The 21,117-nt window shown below is 39.3% G+C and overlaps 1 pseudogene across 1 annotated transcript; it reads left to right on the forward strand.

Annotated features, from left to right (window-relative positions):
• Nucleotides 1–467: 467 nt before the first annotated feature.
• LOC309839434 (ferritin light chain-like) lies at nucleotides 468–1,011 on the forward strand (annotated as a pseudogene). The gene has a single exon. The product of its transcript is annotated as a ferritin light chain-like (transcript).
• Nucleotides 1,012–21,117: the final 20,106 nt, after the last annotated feature.

A 21,117-nucleotide genomic window follows, 5' to 3' on the forward strand; every position in this document is an offset into this window, starting at 1 on the left:
TTATGGAGAAAGAGGCCCACAAAGGCAAAAGTTGCTAGGATGGGCCTATGGGGAGTTTACATTCTATTAAAAGAGACTGGCTAATAATTACATAAAGTAGAAGACTGTAAAAAGTGCTGAGATCAGGGTAAATGCAGGGCGTGATGGGAACCCATCTTGAGAGGTCATGGAAAGTTTCTCAAAAGCCTCAACAGAAACATGAAAGATGATAAGAGTAGGAAAGGAAATGTACAGGAGCAAGAATATGCATAGATCTGAGCAGTGCGCTCAGCACTCCTGGGGATCTGTCTCTTGCTTCAACAGTGTTTGGATGGAACAGAGCCAGGGACAGCCCCTTCCTCCAGCCTCCGATCACCCTCCAAACTTTTTTCCAGTCGCAACCTTCAGAACCAGCAACTCCGCTATCCTCGGCCTCCAGGACAAGCCAACATTATTTTTTGAACTTAGCTCCTTGTTACCCTTCAACCATGAGCTCCCAGATTCATCAGAATTATTCCATCGAGGTGGAGGCCGCAATCAGCCGCCTAACCAACATGCATCTGTGTGTCTCCTGCACTTACCTCTCTCTGGGCTCCTATTTCCACCAGGACGATGTGGCTGTGGAGGCCAATTTTTCCATGAATTGGCCAAGGAGAAGCTCAAGGGTGCCCAGCATCTCTTGAAAATGCAAAACCAGCACGGCGGCCGTGCCTTCCTCCAAGACGTGCAGAAGTCTCCCGAAATGAGCAGAGTAAAACCCAGGATGCTATGGAAGCCATCCTGCTCATGAAGAACCTGAATCAGGCGCTTTTGGATCTGCATGCCCTGGGTTCTGCCCGCGCAGATCCCCAGCTCTGTGACTTCCTGGAGAGCTACTTCCTGGAGGAGCAGGTGAAACTCATCAAGAAGATGGGCGACCACCTGACCAACCTCCGCAGGCTGGCTGGTCCGCAGGCTGTGCTGGGCGAGTATCTCTTTGAAAGGCTCACCCTTGAGCAAGAACGGGAGTCTCTGAAGTCTAGCGGCCTCTGAGGAGCCCCTCTGGCGTCAGAGCTTCTGCCTGAAGCCCTGCTCTGCAGCCACTAGGCAGCTTTTTAACCGCCCTGGAGCCCTCTCCCAAGCCTTGGAACAAATGGAAACAATAACGCTTTTTGCAGAAGAAAAAAAAAATTAATGTGCACAGGTATGAAAGTAAGAGAGGTGACAGTGAGTGGGAAGAAGGCCAAGTACCTCCGTAAGTTTAGAGCAGTGGTTCTCAACTCAGGGCAATCTTGCCTCCCAGAAGACATTTGGTAATTCCTGGAGACATTTTTGGCTGTCACAACAGGAAGGGGATGTTACTGGCATCTAGTGGGTAGAGGGCAGGGATGCTGCTAAACATCTTACAATGCACAGGACAGCCCTCCACAACAAAGAATGATCCTGCCCCAAATGTCAACAGTATGAAGTTTGGGAAACTGTTAAAAAATTGGAACTGGAGATTTAAAAATTTTAGTCTTTGCCAATTTGATAGCTAGAGATAGTATCTTGCTGCTTAGATTTACATTTCCTTGGTTACTAGTGAGCATAAATGTTTAAAATGTTTAAATATATTTATTAGCTATGTATTTCTCCTTTAATACATTTTCTGTTTGTGCCCTTTGGAGATTTTTCAATTGGTTATTGATTTGTTGCTTAGTGTCCTGGAAGAACTCTTTATGTATTACAGATAGAAACCTGTGTGTCATTTATGTTGCAAATATTTCTCCTACCTTATCATTTTCCTTGATGTTTTATTTTTTTCTGTGCAGTTTTAACTTTTATTCAGTCAAATCCATTATTCTCATCTTTTCACATTTTCTGCTTTTATGTTATAAAAGCTGTTTTCAACCCAAATTGCATAAACTGATTACTTTAATAAAATGTGATAAACAATACAGTAGAATGGTACGCCCCATACCAACAGTGTGGAGGCACACAAAAAATAGCCAATTAAAATGGGCAGAAGGAGCAGAATTAATTAATTTATTTTTATTACGCTATGTATCCTAAGTGCCTAGAAAAGTGCCTGGCACATAATAGGCTACCAAGAAATATTCGTTAAATGTTGAATAAATTAATAAGTGGTATTTAATTGGTGATATAGTTGCATTTTATGAAACAGTATAAAATATTCATCCTTGCAAACATTCTTTGTGGAATTGGATAATGAGTAGAAGAGATCATATGCTTTTGCTTTTCTCCTAGTTTATCCCCTTCAAAGCTATTCTCCTAGTTTATCCCTTTCAAAGCTATGTCTGAATTTAGGGCTTCCAGGCTCTAAGTCATCCTAGGAATATGCATCAGGCTTAGGGCTGATCCAGATGACTTTGAAGATATCTGTGCATCTCCAGATCCTCTTCTCAACCCAAATTGACTTTTGTTTTTGTTTTGAAAGTATTATTATCCTTGCCCCCAGATACACACACATACACACATACATTGTAAGTAAAAAGTGAAAGCTCCTCTGACCCCATCCCACTTCCCAGAGGTTAGATGCATCCTTCCATTTTTTAAATGTATTTGTGATAGGCATGAATTTGTTCCTGATTGCTTTAGTACAAGAAATAGCACATTTTTTGGTTTTGTTTTTTAAATTAAGTCCAACTTAGTTCTGAGCTCTCATATTCCTAGTTGACAGGGCACTCACTCACTATCAGTCATTCTTGGAGCTTCCACCCCTATCAGCTTTTATAGGAATCTCAGAGCTTATACTAAGTCACAAGAAAATGAGAGAGAATGGCTAATCCTTAATATCTGGTGGACACCATCGTTACTGATGATTCTGCTACCCAATGATGCCATTGAATTCTGATTCTCTACCATCTGCCAGGTGCCAGTGCTCCGTAGAGTATATGGCAGGAAGCAAGGTGACAGACCTGCCTTTCAGCCATGGTTTCTCCATGCCTCCACTGACTCTACGATTTACCCCAGGGGATCCTCACTGTCCTCTCAAGGCAAGACCGAGGATCTTTTTTGATCCGTCCCCAGCATATACCTCCCACCAACAGTAGTATCGCCACCTCCCTGACCACAGTCTTAAGGAACCTCTTCCTATCCAGCAATAACCACTCACCAAATTGACAGCAAGTATAAACTTCTATCCATCCTTGCCCTGTAGGGCAACTCAAGACTTTACCAACAAAGACCTGGACAGGTGTTATTGTTTGGGTTTTCTTGGAGTGGTTTTGGTTTGTGTGTTTCCTGCTAGGGCTGCTCCTAATAAAGAAAGAAAAGAAGGAAGGAAGGAAGGAAAGAAAGAAGGGAAGGAGGAAGGAAGGAAAGATGGATGGATGGATGAAGGGAAGGAAGAAGGAAACAGCTGTTAACTTTACTTACCCTTCCACCTTCCATCCCCCAGAAAAAGATTGATTCCTAGAAAAGCAAAATAGGTTTAAGACTCCAGGAGTTGTACTCAATGTGAGGAAGATCTTAGGAAGACTCTGAAATAAAGAGCATCTTTAATAATCCTCATGTAACACATTTAAAATTTATTCAAAGGAAGAACTCAGAAGGTAGCAAAATATCTCCATCCACTAGGGCCTCTAGATATAAAGCTCACTAATTTTAACAGGTAATCACATCCGTTTCTCTTTCCTCCCGCATGTTGGCAGTGACCCAGATGCTTTTTGATTGCTGAATAGGATAAGATCGTGTGACCTGCCAGGAGGTTTTTTTTTTTTTTTTTTTTTTTGCGGTACGCGGGCCTCTCCCGTTGCGGAGCACAGGCTCCGGACGTGCAGGCTCAGCGGCCATGGCTCACGGGCCCAGCCGCTCCGCGGCATGTGGGATCTTCCCAGACCGCGGCACGAACCCATGTCCCCTGCATCGGCAGGTGGACTCGCAACCACCGCACCACCAGGGAAGCCCTGCCAGGAGGTTTTTAATCAATGAAAAAAGAGCAGCAGGCACAAATGTCTGGAGTTCATCAAACACTGGAGCAGCAACTTAAGATTTGATCAGAGTGGATTTCCACTTAAAATGACAACATCAAGCTACTGTATTATTGGAAAACCATTACAAGTTAGGATGAAGCAGAGCATGGGCTACTTTAGGGAGAGTATACTCTAGAGTCCTTTAGCAATAAGTGTAAAAAAGTTATTTTATATTATCTTCCCAAAGCTTTGCATTTCTGAAAATACTCAGTTGCAGTCCTCTTTAACATGAATTAAAATATTTTTCCAGAATGTTCCGACACTAATTTTTTTAATCAAACATTGGGATAGTTTTGCAACCCTAGAGTATCAGTTCCATGATCACACTGCCATTTATTTTATCTTTTTCTTAATATTATTTATTTAGCTGCATCAGGTCTTAGTTGCGGCACGTGGGATCTTCGTTGCTGTGTGTGGGATCTTTTAGTTGCAGCATGCAGGAACTTTAGTTGCGGCATGTGGGATCTAGTTCCCTGACCAGGGATCAAACCCAGGCCCCCTGCATTGAGAGCACAGAGTCTTAACCACTGGACCACCAGGGAAGTCCCCACACTGCCATGTAGATTGTCTGCTGTTGAGCATTGCACCAAAAGTTAGATTGGAAAAGCTGTGGGAAATATTCCGCCGCCTTAAGGGAAAAGAGGCCTTATTTATATTAGTTAGCATGTTACAAAGATTGTGTAAAAGAAATTGTTAAACACTAGATGATGTATAAATAATCAGTCTTCACATCTTTGAAGGAGCTGAAAGAATGTCACCAAACACACACAGACACTCAAATCTCTCTGAGGAGTAAGCACTTGCCAATACCCATGTGCAATCACAGCAACATTCTTTTCCCTGTTTAGAAGTGGGAGCAGACTACCTCAAGACCTATTTTTTTCTTATTTTTCTCTTTTTTTAAATGGAAGTATAGTTGATTTACAATTTTGTGTTAGCTTCAGGTGTATAGCAAAGTGATTCAGATATACATATATATATTCTTTTTCAGATTCTTTTCCATAATAGGTTATTACAAGATATTGAATATAGTTCCCTGTGCTATACAGGACCTGTTTATCTATTTTATATATAGTAGTGTGTGTCTGTTAATCCCAAACTCCAATTTATCCTTCCCTCCCCTCCCCTTTCCCCTTTGGTAACCATAAGTTTGTTTTCTATGTCTGTGAGCTCAAGACCTATTCTTAAGGGCAATTACTGACAATAGATGAGCTCCCTTACCCCGTTTTCACTAAATAGTTATAAGTTTTAGTAAGTTAAGTTAATTTTAGTAAGTTAATTCATCTCTCTGGATCTTTGTCTCCCCATCTAGAAAATGGGGATAATAATAAACTACCCTATCTACTAGTCCATGAAGCTTATGAAAGGCTGAAATAAGGTGATGATGTATATACAAGTTATTCACAAAATATAAAGCTTTGGTTTCACCTATTTCACATTCATTTAGCCAGGAAGTGTACTAGACGCTCAAGAGATAAAAATGAAGTCAACAGAGTCACTGTTCTCATGGGTCTTTATAACACAAGGTGTTCAATCGGCAGGCCTATTTCAGCCCCTAATATCATGGTAGTCACTGTGCTAAGTGAGGGGGTTAATGAAGATGAAAACCAATGTTAAATATAACATTGCAAATCAATTATACTTCAATTTAAAAAAAAAAAAGGAAAAAAGAAAAGCAGGGTCCTTACCTTCAAGAAGCACACAGTCTATGCAAGAGGCATGCCCATAAACCAACAACTACAAAATAGCACAGTTAGTGCCATGACAGAAAAAAAGCACAAAAGAGGAAAGGCTCCCATGCATTTCTAATCATTTCTAGTGTTCTCTGCCTGTGATTAGGAGACGCTGCCACCCTATCATCAGTACTGATCCAGCTCTTTTGACTTGAACAGTCGTGTTCCCCATATGTGTGGGTAACTGAGAAAGAAATTAGCATGCTTTATACTCCATTATCCGTTTTACAGTTAAAAAAAACAGAAATCTTTATTACAATAGATTAAGCACCAACATTAAAGAATGAAACAGATAGTCATCCAAGGCAACTTTTTAAACTTTTTAAAAAGACATTAACTCCTAAGTTCAATTTGTTATTTTTCTCACTAATGGTGAACAAGCACTCAGGGCAGATCCAAATTTTCAGCATTGTAGTCCTCAAAATCAAAATACCTGTTTATGTTTGGAAAAACATCTTAGAATTGCTCTTATTAATTACATAATTTAATCTTACTTGAAATATTTAAGCAAAATAAACTTAAAATTCCCACTAGAAACATATAAGATTCACCAAAGGAAACTTCTGCTCTAAGCACTTAACTGACATGAGATATTGTTGTGTATGAGCTCTTTTTGTTTTTTTAATAAAGTATCAAGTTTTCCCAAGATAACATCCCATGGGAGCTGGGAAATTTATTTTTAAAGGATGTAATTGTTTTCTTTAATATGCTGCTATAATTCTAGGACAGCAGTCTCTCTCTGGGAAAAGAAAAAGGCATTTCAGTGGGTTGCCATCTGTATAGCCCCATTCCAAATGATGGAAACAAGATGGTTCAGAGGCTGAATGACAAATATGAATTTTGAACAAATCTAAACCTGCCATTCTCCTCAGCTCGGATGCTCAAGAAATCATTTAAAACATTTGATAACCATGTCATTGCACACCTGCGAGGTGGTTTGATTTCAGGGATTACAATTACCTGAGAAACACACAACCATTTGCCTTGCAGAAGCTATTTAGATTTGAAGACCTCTTCGTCACAGCCCTGAAACTTCATCTTACATCATCTCCCGACGTGAACTGACTATTATGCAGTTTGGATGTGCATTGAAAGCTGCAGGCATGTTTTACTGACAAGTCTTGCAGACAGCATTAGTATGATAGGCTATGGCACATACAGGAACTTTTGAGAAGAGAGGTTAAATCCTAGAGGGAAAAGAGTTTGGGGAACAAGTGATTTAGTAACAGGAAGAAATCAGTTAGCCAGCAAAGCAGAAGGACTGAACAGGTATTTAGCTCTTTAGGGAAACATGCAACTATGTATCAAGGTCAAGGAAAAGCATGAGATCAATTACAGTAGATATTTACAGACACTTAATATTTGATGATGCTGATATTTAAAGAGAAAGGACAAGGAATTCATTGTTTCTGTGTGCCATTAATTTATAAATATTCTGCATTTAAAAATAAACTTTTTCACAGAAATGATGTCCTTTTATCATCTTTCTTTTTTGAAACATATTCCTTGTTTGATTTGTTTTCAATAATTGAACTATATCAGAGCACACCATTTAAAATGCTTCTACATTTGGGGCTTCCCTGGTGGTGCAGTGGTTGAGAGTCCGCCTGCCGATGCAGGGGACACGGGTTCGTGCCCCGGTCCGGGAAGATCCCACGTGCCGCGGAGCGGCTAGGCCGACGAGCTATGGCCGCTGAGCCTGCGCGTCCGGAGCCTGTGCTCCGCAACGGGAGAGGCCACAACAGAGAGAGGCCCGCATACCGCGAAAAAAAAAAAAAAAAAATGTTTCTACATTTAACCCCAAAGTAATTAAATCAGCAAAACACATGTATTATGAATAACTTTATCAATCAATGTCAGCATTTCAAATGTTTGAAATTGTTCGATAATATCCAAGATAATGATTTCAGAAATACAGGGGAGGCATCATGATTCTTAATGTGTATTATGACATTTAGGAAATGTTAAGGAGAAAAAAATGAGAAAGAAAAAAAGGAAAATGAGCTATCAAATGCATGCATGTCAATTTCATGAAGTGGTTCAAGATTAGTATTTTATTCAGAATAAACTAATTTTATTATTATTTTATAATCCTCAGACCAATAGACCAGTCTCTACTTCAGAAATGTTCAGATAACATTTTTCTAATTTAAAGTTTACCTATGTGAAGAATAATATTTGTAACAATTACAAGTTTCATCTAATTTACCTTGCTAACAAGTAATAGCCTCAAAATATTTCTTGCCTTCAGTGGATTGTTTCTTCCAAGACTTTAGTTATCAAAGTTTTAAATTGTTCCTTGGGATATGTGAGGATAATTAGATCACTGCCCTCAAAATCTGCATTCAATGGCAGTGATTTTATTTCAAGTTTTGAAAGAAGTAAAACAATAGTTATCTCATTAGAAGTTCATTGGATAGACCTTTATCAAAAAAAACACTTGTTTCAGGGGCCATTTTATCTTTTATTAGAAGCCTAACAGATTCATTCTAAAATCCAAAAAGCATAAATCCCTTTACAAATTCTCAAATATGTTTGTAAGAAAAAAGGTTTTTTTATGTCGAATTGGTTTCAACTATTAAATCCTTATTTTAGAAAATTCCCTCCTCTGTCTTTTATATACAATTACATATTGTAAAGATGATATATACAGTAATCTTTGTATATATTTGTGTATCATCTTTGTATACATTGTGTTATTATTATAAACTTGGGATGTCAAGGATATTGTCAGTCTTTAAGGTGCTTTGCTGATCTCTTGAATAATAAAGTGAAACAGGCTTATATTATTCATTATCATCCCCTTTTTCTCTATTTCTGTACTTAACATGAATCATTCATTCAATAACCTTTTTTGCTAAACATTGTGGGTAACACAAAAGAAGTGTAATGCATAGTCTTTACCCTCAAAGACACACACATCTTCTAGGAAGTCAAGACACATACACCGTTAAGGAGAAAAAATAAAGATTAAGTGCTAATACAGCAGGAATTACAATAGAAATTTAAAGAAAGATGAGATTCATCTTCACTGAAGTGCATGTAGAAGGTTTCATAGAGGTGATAGGACTGGGTCTTAAAGGATATTGGATTAAGTTGAAATGAGGGGAGAGGGTATGCACAAGGAAGAGTAAAGAAACAAAAGAATGAACATGACCGGGAGACAGTGAATGGAGACTGATTAACATAAGTGGGAAGATCTTGATAAGCAGTAGGGAAAGATAAGTTGGAAATAAATTTTGGAGGGCCTCAAATACTAAAGGGGAGATTTGGGGCTCGGCTAACCGTGGGAATTGGGTAGGAAGGGTGAGTACAAAAGGCCTAGGGAAGGAAGCATCAATAGGGCTTTCGTCCATTCATTCTAACAAGCATTTGTTGGGTACTGTTTAGTTGGTAGAATATTTGGGGGACTAAAGATTCCAAAATGGCTTCAAGCCTTTGTGATTTCAAAAACAAGTGTTTATAGTTAACAGAAATTTTACTATACCTTCTGGTCCCTTTAAAAATAAGATTCTAGCCCCCAGAAGTTGCTTGAGCCACATAAGGAGGGGGAAACAGATGAACCAAATTTGTGTAATTAGTTCCTGAACTGACCTTCAATTCCATTGTGCTTTTCCTTGCTTTAGAATCCTTCAGTTTCCAAAGCTTTCTGTCTCCAGCTCCCTTCCTGCCTCACCTCTCCAACTTCCCAGACCCTAACTAGTTATTTTCTTTCTAGATGCTGTTCCAACTTGGAGGTTTAGATCACTTTAGGCAAAGCCTAAGACATCTTTCCTTTTCTGGTTTGCACTGGGAAAAACTGGCTTGGAGAAAAATTAGGAAGTTCAGGAAGAAAAACAATTGGGGTAGGAGAAAGGTGATCAATTTGACTATGATTCTATTGACTTGGTAATGATGGTGGGATTCACTATCATATGTGTGATTCCTGATAGACAGTTGGAAACATCAAATTGGAAATCAAGGTAGGAAACAAGGTTGGAATGCAGATTTGGGAGTCTTCACCAATGGCAATTTAAGGTGTCAAAAAGGCACTGAAGAGTGTGCCCTTCTCCTTACCCCAGAGTGGGCATCAGTGCTAAGGATACAGGTCTATGGTGTTATTCATGGTCAACTGATATCAATGTGTTGAGTCTTATTAAGTCCCTGCAACAGCTCTGTGAGGTAGGAAGGTGAGACAGATTATATATCATTTCCCATTAGGATTTCTTTTCTAATTAGATTAAGAATTTTATTCATATTAAGATTTATATACATATTTATCCCAGACTGATTTCTTCTAAGGCCCTACACACATAGACCAATCCTTTATTGCCATGACTGGTCTAATTATTCCTAAAATTAGCCAACACTGCTGTCTTTCCTATCAGCATGTGCAGTCTTGCTCTCACAAATAACTGTGATTAGAAAAATTGCATATGTTAAAAGAAGGCCAGCTTGAGGAAATTTGCTGTATAACACACAGATCCTCTAGTCAGCTAAAAATAAAGCAAATATGTAAGGGAAAGCTTTAAAGAGAAAAAGGCTTGTTATTCTTTGAAGAATATGTTTTGAAACCATTGGTAACTGTTCCTGGAAAAACAATAGACTGTGAAAAAAATCTGCCTTTTTATTCTTTATTTACTAATTTTCTGCTGAACATACTACACTGTATTCAAGCTCTTCTCTTTCTTCTAAATCATTTTGTTATATACCATCATGAGGAGTCATAAATATAAATCCCAGAGGATGGGAGAACATTCACTAACTATAAGACATGAGTGGAAAATTAGAAACATAGAGGATTCTTATTCACTCCTTTGGGTCACTGGATCATAGATTGGAAAGGAATTTGAAAAAAAAATTAGTATAGGCACCTTTGTTTTAAAGAAGAAACCCCAACGCAGAGAGATTGTGAAAAGCTTAAGGTCCTACAGCTGGTAAATGGTAGAGTGCTCATTCCGTGGCACCACACTGCTGATACTTATCCCTACACCTTGACTAAATGAATGAATCCAAAAGTAAATTTTGAGTTCCTACTATATGGTATGTGTTGAAGGGGAAGCTAAAGTTTAAAAGAAAAGGGTTCTACCCTCAGAATGGGAGAAAACATTTGCAAATTAAGCAACTGACAAGGGATTAATCTCCAAAATATACAAAGAGCTCAGGCAGCTCAATATCAAAAAAACAAACAACCCAGTCAAAAAAATGGGTGGAAGATCTAGATAGACATTTCTCCAAAGAAGACATACAGATGGCCATGATGCACATGAAAAGATGCTCAACATCACTAATAATTAGAGAAATGCAAATCAAAACTACAATGAGGTATAACTTCACACTGGTCAGAATGGCCATCACCAAAAACTCTACAAACAATAAATGCTGGAGAGGGTGTGGAAAAAAGTGAACCCTCTTGCACTGTCGGTGGGAATGTAAACTGGTACAGCCACTATGGAGAACAGTATGGAGGTCCCTCGAAAAACTAAAAATAGAGCTACCATATGACCCAGCAATCCCACTACTGGGCATATACCCTGAGAAAACCATAATTCAAAAAGATACATTCACCCAATGTTCATTGCAGCATTATTTACAATAGCTAAGACATGGAAGCAACTTAAATGTCCATGGACAGATGAATGGATAAAGAAGATGTGGCATATATATACAATGGAATATTACTCAGCCATAAAAAAGGAACAAAATAATGCCATTTGCAGCAACATGGATGGACCTAGAGATTGTCATACTAAGTAAAGTAAGTCAGACAGAGAAAGACAAATAGCATATTATATCGCTTTTATGTGGAATCTAAAAAAAAGGGTACAAATGAACTTATTTACAAAACAGAAGTAGAGTCACAGATGTAGAAAACAAAATCATGGTTACCAGGGGGTAAGGGGGGTAGGGATAAATTGGGAGATTGGAATTGACATATACACACTACTAAATATAAAATAGATAACAAATGAGGACCTACTGTATAGCACAGGGAACTCTACTCAATATTCTGTAATGGCCTATATGGGAAAAGAATCTAAAAAAGAGTGGATATAGGGCTTTCCTGGTGGCACAGTGGTTGAGAGTCCGCCTGCCGATGCAGGGGACACGGGTTCATGCCCCAGTCCGGGAAGATCCCACATGCCGCGGAGCAGCAGGGCCCATGAGCCATGGCCGCTGAGCCTGCGCGTCCGGAGCCTGTGCTCCGCAACGGGAGAAGCCACAAGAGTGAGAGGCCCGCGTACCGCAAAGAAAAAAAAAAAAAGAGTGGATATATGTATATGTACAACTGATTCACTTTGCTGTACACCTGAAACTAATATAACATTGTAAATCAACTATACTCCAAATAAAATTTAAAAAAAACGACAACAACAACAAAAATTTTAAAAAAAGGGTTTTACCAACGTATATGTCCATGGACAGATGAATGGATAAAGAAGATGTGGTATGTATATATATATATATAAAATGGAATACTACTCAGTTATAAGAAAGAATGAAATAATGCCATTTGCAGCAACATGGATAGACCCGGAGATTATCATACTAATTGAAGTAAGTCAGAAAGAGAAAGACAAACACCATATGATATCACTTATATGAGGAATCTAAAATATGACACAAATAAACTTATCTATGAAACAGAAACAGACTCACACACATAGAGAACAGACTTGTGGTTGCCAAGGGGGAGGGGGGTACGGGAGGGATGGATTGGGAGTTTGGGATTAGCAGATGCAAACTATTGTCTAGAGAATGGATAAACAACAAGGTCCTACTATATAGCACAGGGAACTATATTCAATATCCTGTAATAAACCATATTGGAAAAGAACATGGAAAAGAATATAGATAGATAGATAGATAGATAGATAGATGAATCACTTTGCTATACACAATAAACTAACACAACATTGTAAGTCAACTATACTTCAATAAAATAAATTTTAAAAAATTAAAAGGGTTTTAAATTTGAAGACACTGACCCTGTTGCCAGGAGCTTTGAAATTGATGTGAGATCAGCATACAAGAGGCAGTTAACGAGTACTATCAGAATGAATCGATAATCAAATGTTCAATGGTGGCAGGACATTGACTGGGAAGAGAAATTGGAATTGGATCGAGCAGAGTAGAGAAGCATCTATTATGCTCCAAAGCTACAAGACAGGTCTCTGCGGAGTCATTCTTTGACAAAGCCATGTGTCACCACCAACATACCAGGAGTAAAACTGTACTCTGTAGTCACCTTTGTCACAGGGTACATACAGAAAAGTTGATGAAAGTTAAAATTTGCTGAGGTATTTTAAATCCTTGCCCCCCAAATAAGCTGTATTTTCTCTTACTGTGGAATTATTAAAATTCCTGCCAAAGCATTAAAAAGCAGTTTCCTCCACTTTAAGATCTTCCATCTCACTAACATATGATAAATATTATAGTCTCCTTTTTATGTCAAACAGCATGTAACTCCAGAAAAATGTAGAGTAAGCTTTGAGCAGAAGTCCTCACTGAAGTAGAAGCATTCATTGCCCCAAATTGCTTTAAATTAATGGTTACTACCCAAAGGCTAAGATACAAATTTATACTTAGCAAATGGTTTGAGGCATCCAAAAGAGAAAAACAAAAAAAATGGGCAAGTAATATTACTCTTTGGTTTTACTCATTTACAATAATATCATTATACTGCAGATATTAAACCCACAAATGTATATAACCTGTTTCAAGGAAAAATTACATCATCTATAGAGGAATTTTAAAATGCATGTTTCATTGCCATTGGATCACTTTTTAGTATAAATATATACTTTTTTGTCTCTACTTTTTTGTATGCATTTTTCACTGCTGGGTTTCCCCAGGGCCTGTAATTACACTGACACATAGTAGGCACTCAATAAATGTCTGTTGCATTTTTCTAGATCAGGCCCTTTTCTCTCTCTAAATGTAATAATATTTAAACTCAACTGTTGCTTAGGCCACAAGGGCTACACAAAGAGACTAACGACAATTTGAGAACATACTTTCAAAGTCATTGCATAAACAATGCTAAAATTAGATACAGTTCTGTGAAAAAAAGCCATTTCTCTTCTTCATTTGGAAAAAGTAAGGACTACAACTGGCGAGATCTTTCAGAGTCTCAGTGTGAGTTCGAATAACAAAAAAAGAAAAAAAGAACGAAAAAGAAAAAAAGCAAGTCAGTATGACACAGAATAAGAGGATCAGAAACTACTTTTATCACTAAAAAAAAGTGAATAAATGGATCAAAAATAGGGTAAATAGTGTACCCCAACAACAGAAAACTGAAATTGTATAAGGCTGCTGCCAGCTGATATTTCTTACCTACTTGGCTTGAAACAAATTAGAGGCAGAAGAGTTAAATGAGCTGGTGTCACAGAACCAAACTTGGGTCTGCTTACCCATGCACAGTAAAACCAATCTATTGACAACGGGTTGTGATGAAGGAAAGTGCAGCATTTATTGCAGAGCACAAAGCAAGGAGTCCAGGGCAGCTAGTGCTCAAAAAGCCCAAACTCCCCAATGGATTTCAGGAAAGCATTTTTAAAGGCCAGGTGAAGGAGGGGAGTCTCAGGGTGTGTGATCAGTTCATGCACGATTCTCGATTGGTTGATGGTGAGGTAACAGGGCAGTGTCATGGGGTTAACATTATCAATCCTTAGGCTCCAGTAGGCCTGGGGGGCTACGTGCTCAAAGTCACTGTGTAGTTAGCCTCTTCCATTTGGTGGGGGTTTTAGCATCTGTAAAATAACCCAGGAAATGTGCACCAGATACTGTTATCTAGGTATAACAGTAAGGAGAAGAGCTAAAGCAGAGGGTGTGGGGAGCAGTCTGTCCCAGGAAAGTCCATAGGGTCCTGCTTGGTTACATTGGCTTTGGAGTCAGACCAGGATATGCATTCCAGTTCTGCATCTTAACAAAAGTGAGACTTTCAGGGTTACTGTGACATTAGAGACAATTTCAATAAATAGCAGTTCTCAATAAGTATAGCTTTTTCAGTTTTTTAAGTTATAATTAGTGTTTCAATTGTGGACAACCATGCTGAATTTAGTCCTAATAAGGCAATTTTTCTGCTTAAAACAAATACCCACACCATTGGCACTATGAACATGCCAGTGAAACCTTGTTGGAATATTTTTAAGCAAAAATTTTTATCACACTAATAATATCCCTCGAGTCAGTCCAGACAAAAATTGTTGCTAAAGTCCAATCAATTGTTAAAAAAATATACATGAAATGACTGCCTACTACGTGACATGCTATGCCAGGCACTGAGGCTACCAAAATGAGTAAAGCTTAATCCTTGTCCTTAGGGGAGTGAGTTGAAGAAGAGTGCTGTAAACATTTATAAAAGGAGTAAGGAGGAGGTCCATTGTTTTCAACTCAACATGTCATGTGGCAGAAAAAAACTTGGGATCAGAAATGGGTCTAAATATCCTTGGTCCCACTTCCCATAATCCTGCTAACCACAACTGGAGATTTCAAGTATGTCACCACTAAAATGTGGGCCATCTAAACTCAATGAAAACAATCACAATTAGAAAGAAAACAGAGTCCATATATCAAATCATGAAATCAATCACTCTTGAAAAAGTAAGAGCTAACAGAAATTTAACATTTTATAGAGTATACAATTTACCAAGCACTTTCCTTTCTATAATCTCATTCGGTCCTTAGCTGATAAATTCATGAGCTAAGCAGCTATTCTTTGACACATTTTATAGGTAAGGAAACTGAGGTTTCAAAAAGTGAAGCAAAGAATTTGAATCGCTGTGACAGGCTGAAAAATAAGAACAGGTGCTCTTGAGGCCTGGAAAAAGAAATGCCCAAAAGATAGAAATCAGGTGGGATCAAATTAAAAAAAGGAAGGGAAGAAGGGAGGGAGACAGAGGGAGAGAAAGAAAGCAAGGAGGGAAGGAAGGAAGGAAAGAGGGAGGGAGGGAGGAAGGGGAAGAAGGAAGGAAGGCGAAAGAAAGAAAGAAAGAAAGAAAGAAAGAAAGAAAGAAAGAAAGAAAGAAAGAAAGAAAGAAAGAAAGAAAGAAAGAAAGAAAGAAAGAAAGAAAGAAAGAAAGAAAGAAAGAAAGGAAGGAAGGAAGGAAGGAAGGAAGGAAGGAAGGAAGGAAGGAAGGAAGGAAGAGGGAGGGAGGGAGGGAGGAAGGAGGAAGGAAGGAAGGAAGGAAGGAAGGAAAGGAAGGAAGGAAGGAAGAAAAAGAAAGAAGAAAGGAAGAAAGGAGAAGGACTTACTTGACTTGTGGTATGGTCTGAATGCTTGTGTCCCCCAAATCCATACGTTGAAATCCTAATGCCCAATGTGATGATATTAGGAGTTGGGGCTTCTGGGAAGTGCTTAGGTCATGAAGGTGAAACCCCCATGAATGGAATTAGTGTCCTTATAAGAGAGGCCCTGCAGAGCTCCCCTAGCCCCTTCCACCACATGAGGACACAGCAAGAAGTTGGCAGTCTGAGACCCGGAAGAGGGCCCTCACCCAACCATGCTGGCACCCCGATCTTGGACTTCCAGCCTCTAGAACTTTGAGAAATGAATTTCTGTTGTTTATAAGACTGTTAATCTGTGGTATTTTGTTATGGCAGCCCAAATAGACTAAGAGAATTTATCAGGAAAATTGAACACAATAATTGACATCTCTTCCTCCATATCTGAGAGACAGTTCAAACTCAAGATATTCAAATTTCAATTCCTGGACTTCTCCCCAAAGCTACTCTACCTGCAGCCTTCTTCATCTCAGTGAATGGCAATTTCATCTTTCCAGTTGTTCAGGCCAATAAAAACCTTGAAATTATTATTTTTTAATTCTTTATTGAAATAAGTGTATTTATGGGCTTCCCCAGTGGCACAGTGGTTAAGAATCCGCCTGCCAATGCAGGGGACACAGGTTCGAGCCCTGGTCCGGGAAGATCCCACATGCTGTGGAGCAACTAAGCCCATGCACCGCAACTTACTGAGCCTGCACTCTAGAGCCCATGAGCCACAGCTACTGAGCCTGTGTGCCACAACTACTGAAGCCCGCACACCTAGAGCCCATGCTCCGCAACAAGAGAAGCCACTGCAATGAGAAGCCTGCACACTGCAATGAAGAGTAGCCCCCACGCGTTGCAACTAGAGGAAGCCCCCACACAGCAATAAAGACCCAATACAGTCAAAAATAAATTAATTAATTAAATTTAAAAAAAAAGAAAAGAAATAAGTGTATTCATTAGCCATCTAATGCTTAAGAATTTTCACCAATCGAGCAATTGCATGTAACCAACCTAAGATCAAGAAACAGAACCGAGAGTTCCCTGAGTGGCCTAGAGGTTAGGATTCTGGGCTTTCACTGCCATGACCTGGGTTCAAACCCTGATCGGGGAACTGAGATCCTGCAAGCTGTGTGGGAAAGAAAGAAAGAGAGAAAGAGAGAGAGAGAGGGAGGGAGGGAGGGAGGGAGGAAGGAAGAAAGAAAGAAAGGGAGGAAGAAAGAGAGAGAAAAAGAGAGAGAGAAAGAGAGAAAGAGAGAGAGAGAGAGAGAAGAAAGAAAGAGAGAGAGAGAGAGAAAGAAAGGGAGAGAGAGAGAGAAAGAAAACAAGACAGAAAGAAAGAAAGAGAGAGAGAAAGAGAGAAAGAAAGAGAAAGAAAGAGTGAAAAAGAGAAAGAAAGAAAGTGAGAAAGAGAGAGAGAAAGAAAGAAAGGAAGAGGGAAAGAAAGAAAGAAGAGAGAAAGAGAAAGAAGGAAGTAAAGAAGGAAAGAAAGAATGAAGGAAAGAAAGAAGAAAGAAAGAAAGGGAGGAGATTGGTTCAAGATGGTGGAGTAGAAGGATGTGTGCTCGTTCCCTCTTGCGAGAGCACTGTAATAACAACTAACTGCTGAACAATAATCAACAGGAAGACACTGGAACTCACCAAAAAAGATACCCCACATCCAAAGACAAAGGAGAAGCCACAGTGAGACGGTAGGAGGGGCACAATCACAATAAAATCAAATCCCATAACTGGTGGGTGGGTGACTCACAAACTGGAGAACACTTATACCACAGAAGTCCACCCACTGGAGTGAAGGTTCTGAGCCCCACGTCAGGCTTCCCAACCTGGGGGTCCAGCAACAGGAAGAGGAATTCCTAGAGAATCAGACTTTGAAGGCTAGCGGGATTTGATCACAGGACTTCAACAGGACTCGGGGGAAACAGAGACTCTCCACTCTTGGAGGGCACACACAAAGTAGTATGTGCATCAGAACCCAGGGGAAGGAACAGTGACCCCAGGGGAGACTGAACCAGACCTACCTGCTAGTGTTGGAGGGTCTCCTGCAGAGGCGGGGGGTGGCTGTGGCTCACTGCAGGGACAAGGACACTGGCAACAGAAGTTCTGGGAAGTATTCCTTGGCATGAGCCCTCCTAGAGTCCACCTTTAGCCTCACCAAAGAGCCGGGTAGGCTCCAGTTCTGGGTCATCTCAAGCCAAACAACCAATAGGGAGGGAACCCAGCCTCACCCATCAGTAAATAAGTGGATTAAAGTTATGCTGAACTCTGCCCACCAGAGCAACACCTAGCTCTACCAACCACCAGTCCCTCCCATCAGGAAGCTGGCACAAGCCTCCTAGATAGCCTCATCCACCAGAGGGCAGACAGCAGAAGCAGCCTGTGGATCAAAAACCACATTCACAGAAGATAGACAAGATGAAAAGGCAGAGGGCTATGAATCAGATGAAGGAACAAGATAAAACCCCAGAAAAATAACTAAATGAAGTGGAGATAGGCAAACTTCCAGAAAAAGAATTCAGAATAATCATAGTGAAGATGATCCAGGACCTCGGAAAAAGAATGGAGGCACAGATCGAGAAGATGCAACAAATGTTTACCAAAGACCTAGAAGAATTAAAGAACAAACAAACAGAGATGAACAATACAATAAGTGAAATGAAAAAGACACTAGAATGAATCAGTAGCAGAATAACTGAGGCAGACGGACAGCTAAGTGAACTGGAAGACAGAAGGGTGGAATTCACTGCTGCAGAACAGAATAAAGAAAAAAGAATGAAAAGAAATGAAGACAGCCTAAGAGACCTCTGGGACAACATTAAATGCAACAACATTTGCATTATAGGGGTCCCAGAAGGAGAAGAGAGAGACAAAGGACCAGAGAAAATATTTGAAGAGATTATAGTCTAAAATTTCCCTAACATGGGAAAGGAAATAGCCACCCAAGTCCAGAAAGCACAGAGAGTCCCAGGCAGGATAAACCCAAAGAGAAACATGCCAAGATACATTGTAACCAAACTGACAAAAATTAAAGACAAAGAAAAATTACGGCACAAGCAAAGCAACAAGCAAAAAATGCAAATAACATACAACGGAACTCCCATAAAGTTAACGGCTGATTTCTCAACAGAAATTCTACAAGCCAGAAGGGAATGGCATGATATATTTAATGTGATGAAAGGGAAGAACCTACAACCAAGATTACTCTACCCAGCAAGGATCTCATTCAGATTCAAGGGAGAAATCAAAAGCTTTACAGACAAGCAAAAGCTAATAGAATTCAGCACCACCAAACCAGCTCTACAACAAATGCTAAGGGAACTTCTCTAAGTGGGAAACACAAGAGAAGATAAGGAACTACAAAAACAAACCCATAACAATTAGGAAAATGGTAATAGGAACATACATATTGCTAGTTACCTTAAATGTGAATGGATTAAATGCTCCAACCAAAAGACGCAGGCTCGCTGAATGGATACAAAAACAAGACCCATATATATGCTGTCTACAAGAGACCCACTTCAGACCTAGGGACACATACAGACTGAAAGTGAGGGGATGGAAAAAGATATTCCATGCAAATGGAAATCAAAAGAAAGCTGGAGTAGCAATACTCATATCAGATAAAATAAACTTTAAAATAAAGAATGTTACAAGAAACAAGGAAGGACACTACATAATGATCAAGGGATCAATCCAAGAAGAGGATATAACAATTATAAATATATATGCACCCAACATAGGAGCACATCAATACATAAGGCAACTGCTAACAGTCATAAAAGAGGAAATCGACAGTACACAATAATAGTGGTAGACTTTAACACCTCACTTACATCAATGGACAGATCATCCAGACAGAAAATTAATAAGGAAACACAAGCTTTAAATGACACAATAGACCAGATAGATGTATTTGATATTTATAGGACATTCCATCCAAAAACAGCAGAATATACTTTCTTCTCAAGTGCTCATGGAACATTCTCCAGGATAGATCACATCTTGGGTCACAAATCAAGTCTCAGTAAATTTAAGCGAACTGAAATCGTATCAAGCATCTTTTCCGACCACAACACTATGAGATTAGAAATCAGTTACAGGGAAAAAAACGTAAAAAAACACAAACACATGGAGGCTAAACCCATGTACAGAAATTGAGACACAGATGTAGAGAACAAACATATGGACACCAAGTGGGGGAAAGTGAGGGGTGGGGTGAGATGAATTGGGAGATTGGGATTGACATATATACACTAATATGTATAAAATAGATAACTAATAAGAACATGCTGTTTAAAACATAAATTAAATTAAATTTAAAAATTTTAAAAAAAGAGAAAGAAAACTTCAATAATACCCCAGAAGCCTTCCTTAGACTGCTCCCTTCTAGTCACTAGCGCCCCTTCAATAAAACAAGTGTCTCTCAGAATGTAGTGCAGAACAAGAAAGAAAAGTTAGGAGACACAGAGTGTATATCCAGATGTTCCAGCATTTGTCTACAATCAGTGCCAAGAGAAAAAGAAGAGATTTTTATTTTTTATGTATTTATTTTTTTGATGTGGACCATTTGTAAAGTCTTTATTGAATCTGTTACAATATTGTTTCTGTTTGTTTTTTTTTTGGGCTTTTGTGTGTGTATGTTTTGCTTTTTGACTGTGAGACATGTGGGATCTTAGTTCCCCAACCAGAGATCAAACCTGCATCCCCTGCATTGGAAGGTGAAGTCTTAACCACTGGACCCCCAGGGAAGTCCCAGAAGAGATTTGCAAAAAGTAGATAGGAAGGAAAGAGACAAAACAATAATAAAAGAAAAATTCTCAGAACTATAAGAAAGACATGAGTTCTCAGATTTAACAGGCCCATCAGTTGTCAAGCAGTGTTACCAAAAGTGGGGGTCCAACTGCTCGCCACTCAAAAGCCAATAAAGAGGCAAGGTTGATGGAAAGGAAAGTTTGCTTTATTTCAGATGCCAGCAACTGGTGGGGAGGGGTGGACTCCTGTCCAAAGGTCAACTCCTCCCCCTGCCCCAATCAGTAGGCAAGAGCTTTTATAGGTGAATGGAGGGGGGTACATGGAGAAATAGCACAGTCAGCTCTGACAGTCATTTTTTTTCTTTTTTCTTTTTTTTTTTTTTGGCCGTGCTGCACAGCTTGTGGGATCCTAGTTCCCCAACCAGGGATTGAACCCCGGCCCTTGGCAAGGAG

The sequence above is a fragment of the Grampus griseus genome (assembly GCF_964374135.1).
Source record: "Grampus griseus genome assembly, chromosome: X".
Lineage (NCBI taxonomy): Eukaryota > Metazoa > Chordata > Mammalia > Artiodactyla > Delphinidae > Grampus > Grampus griseus.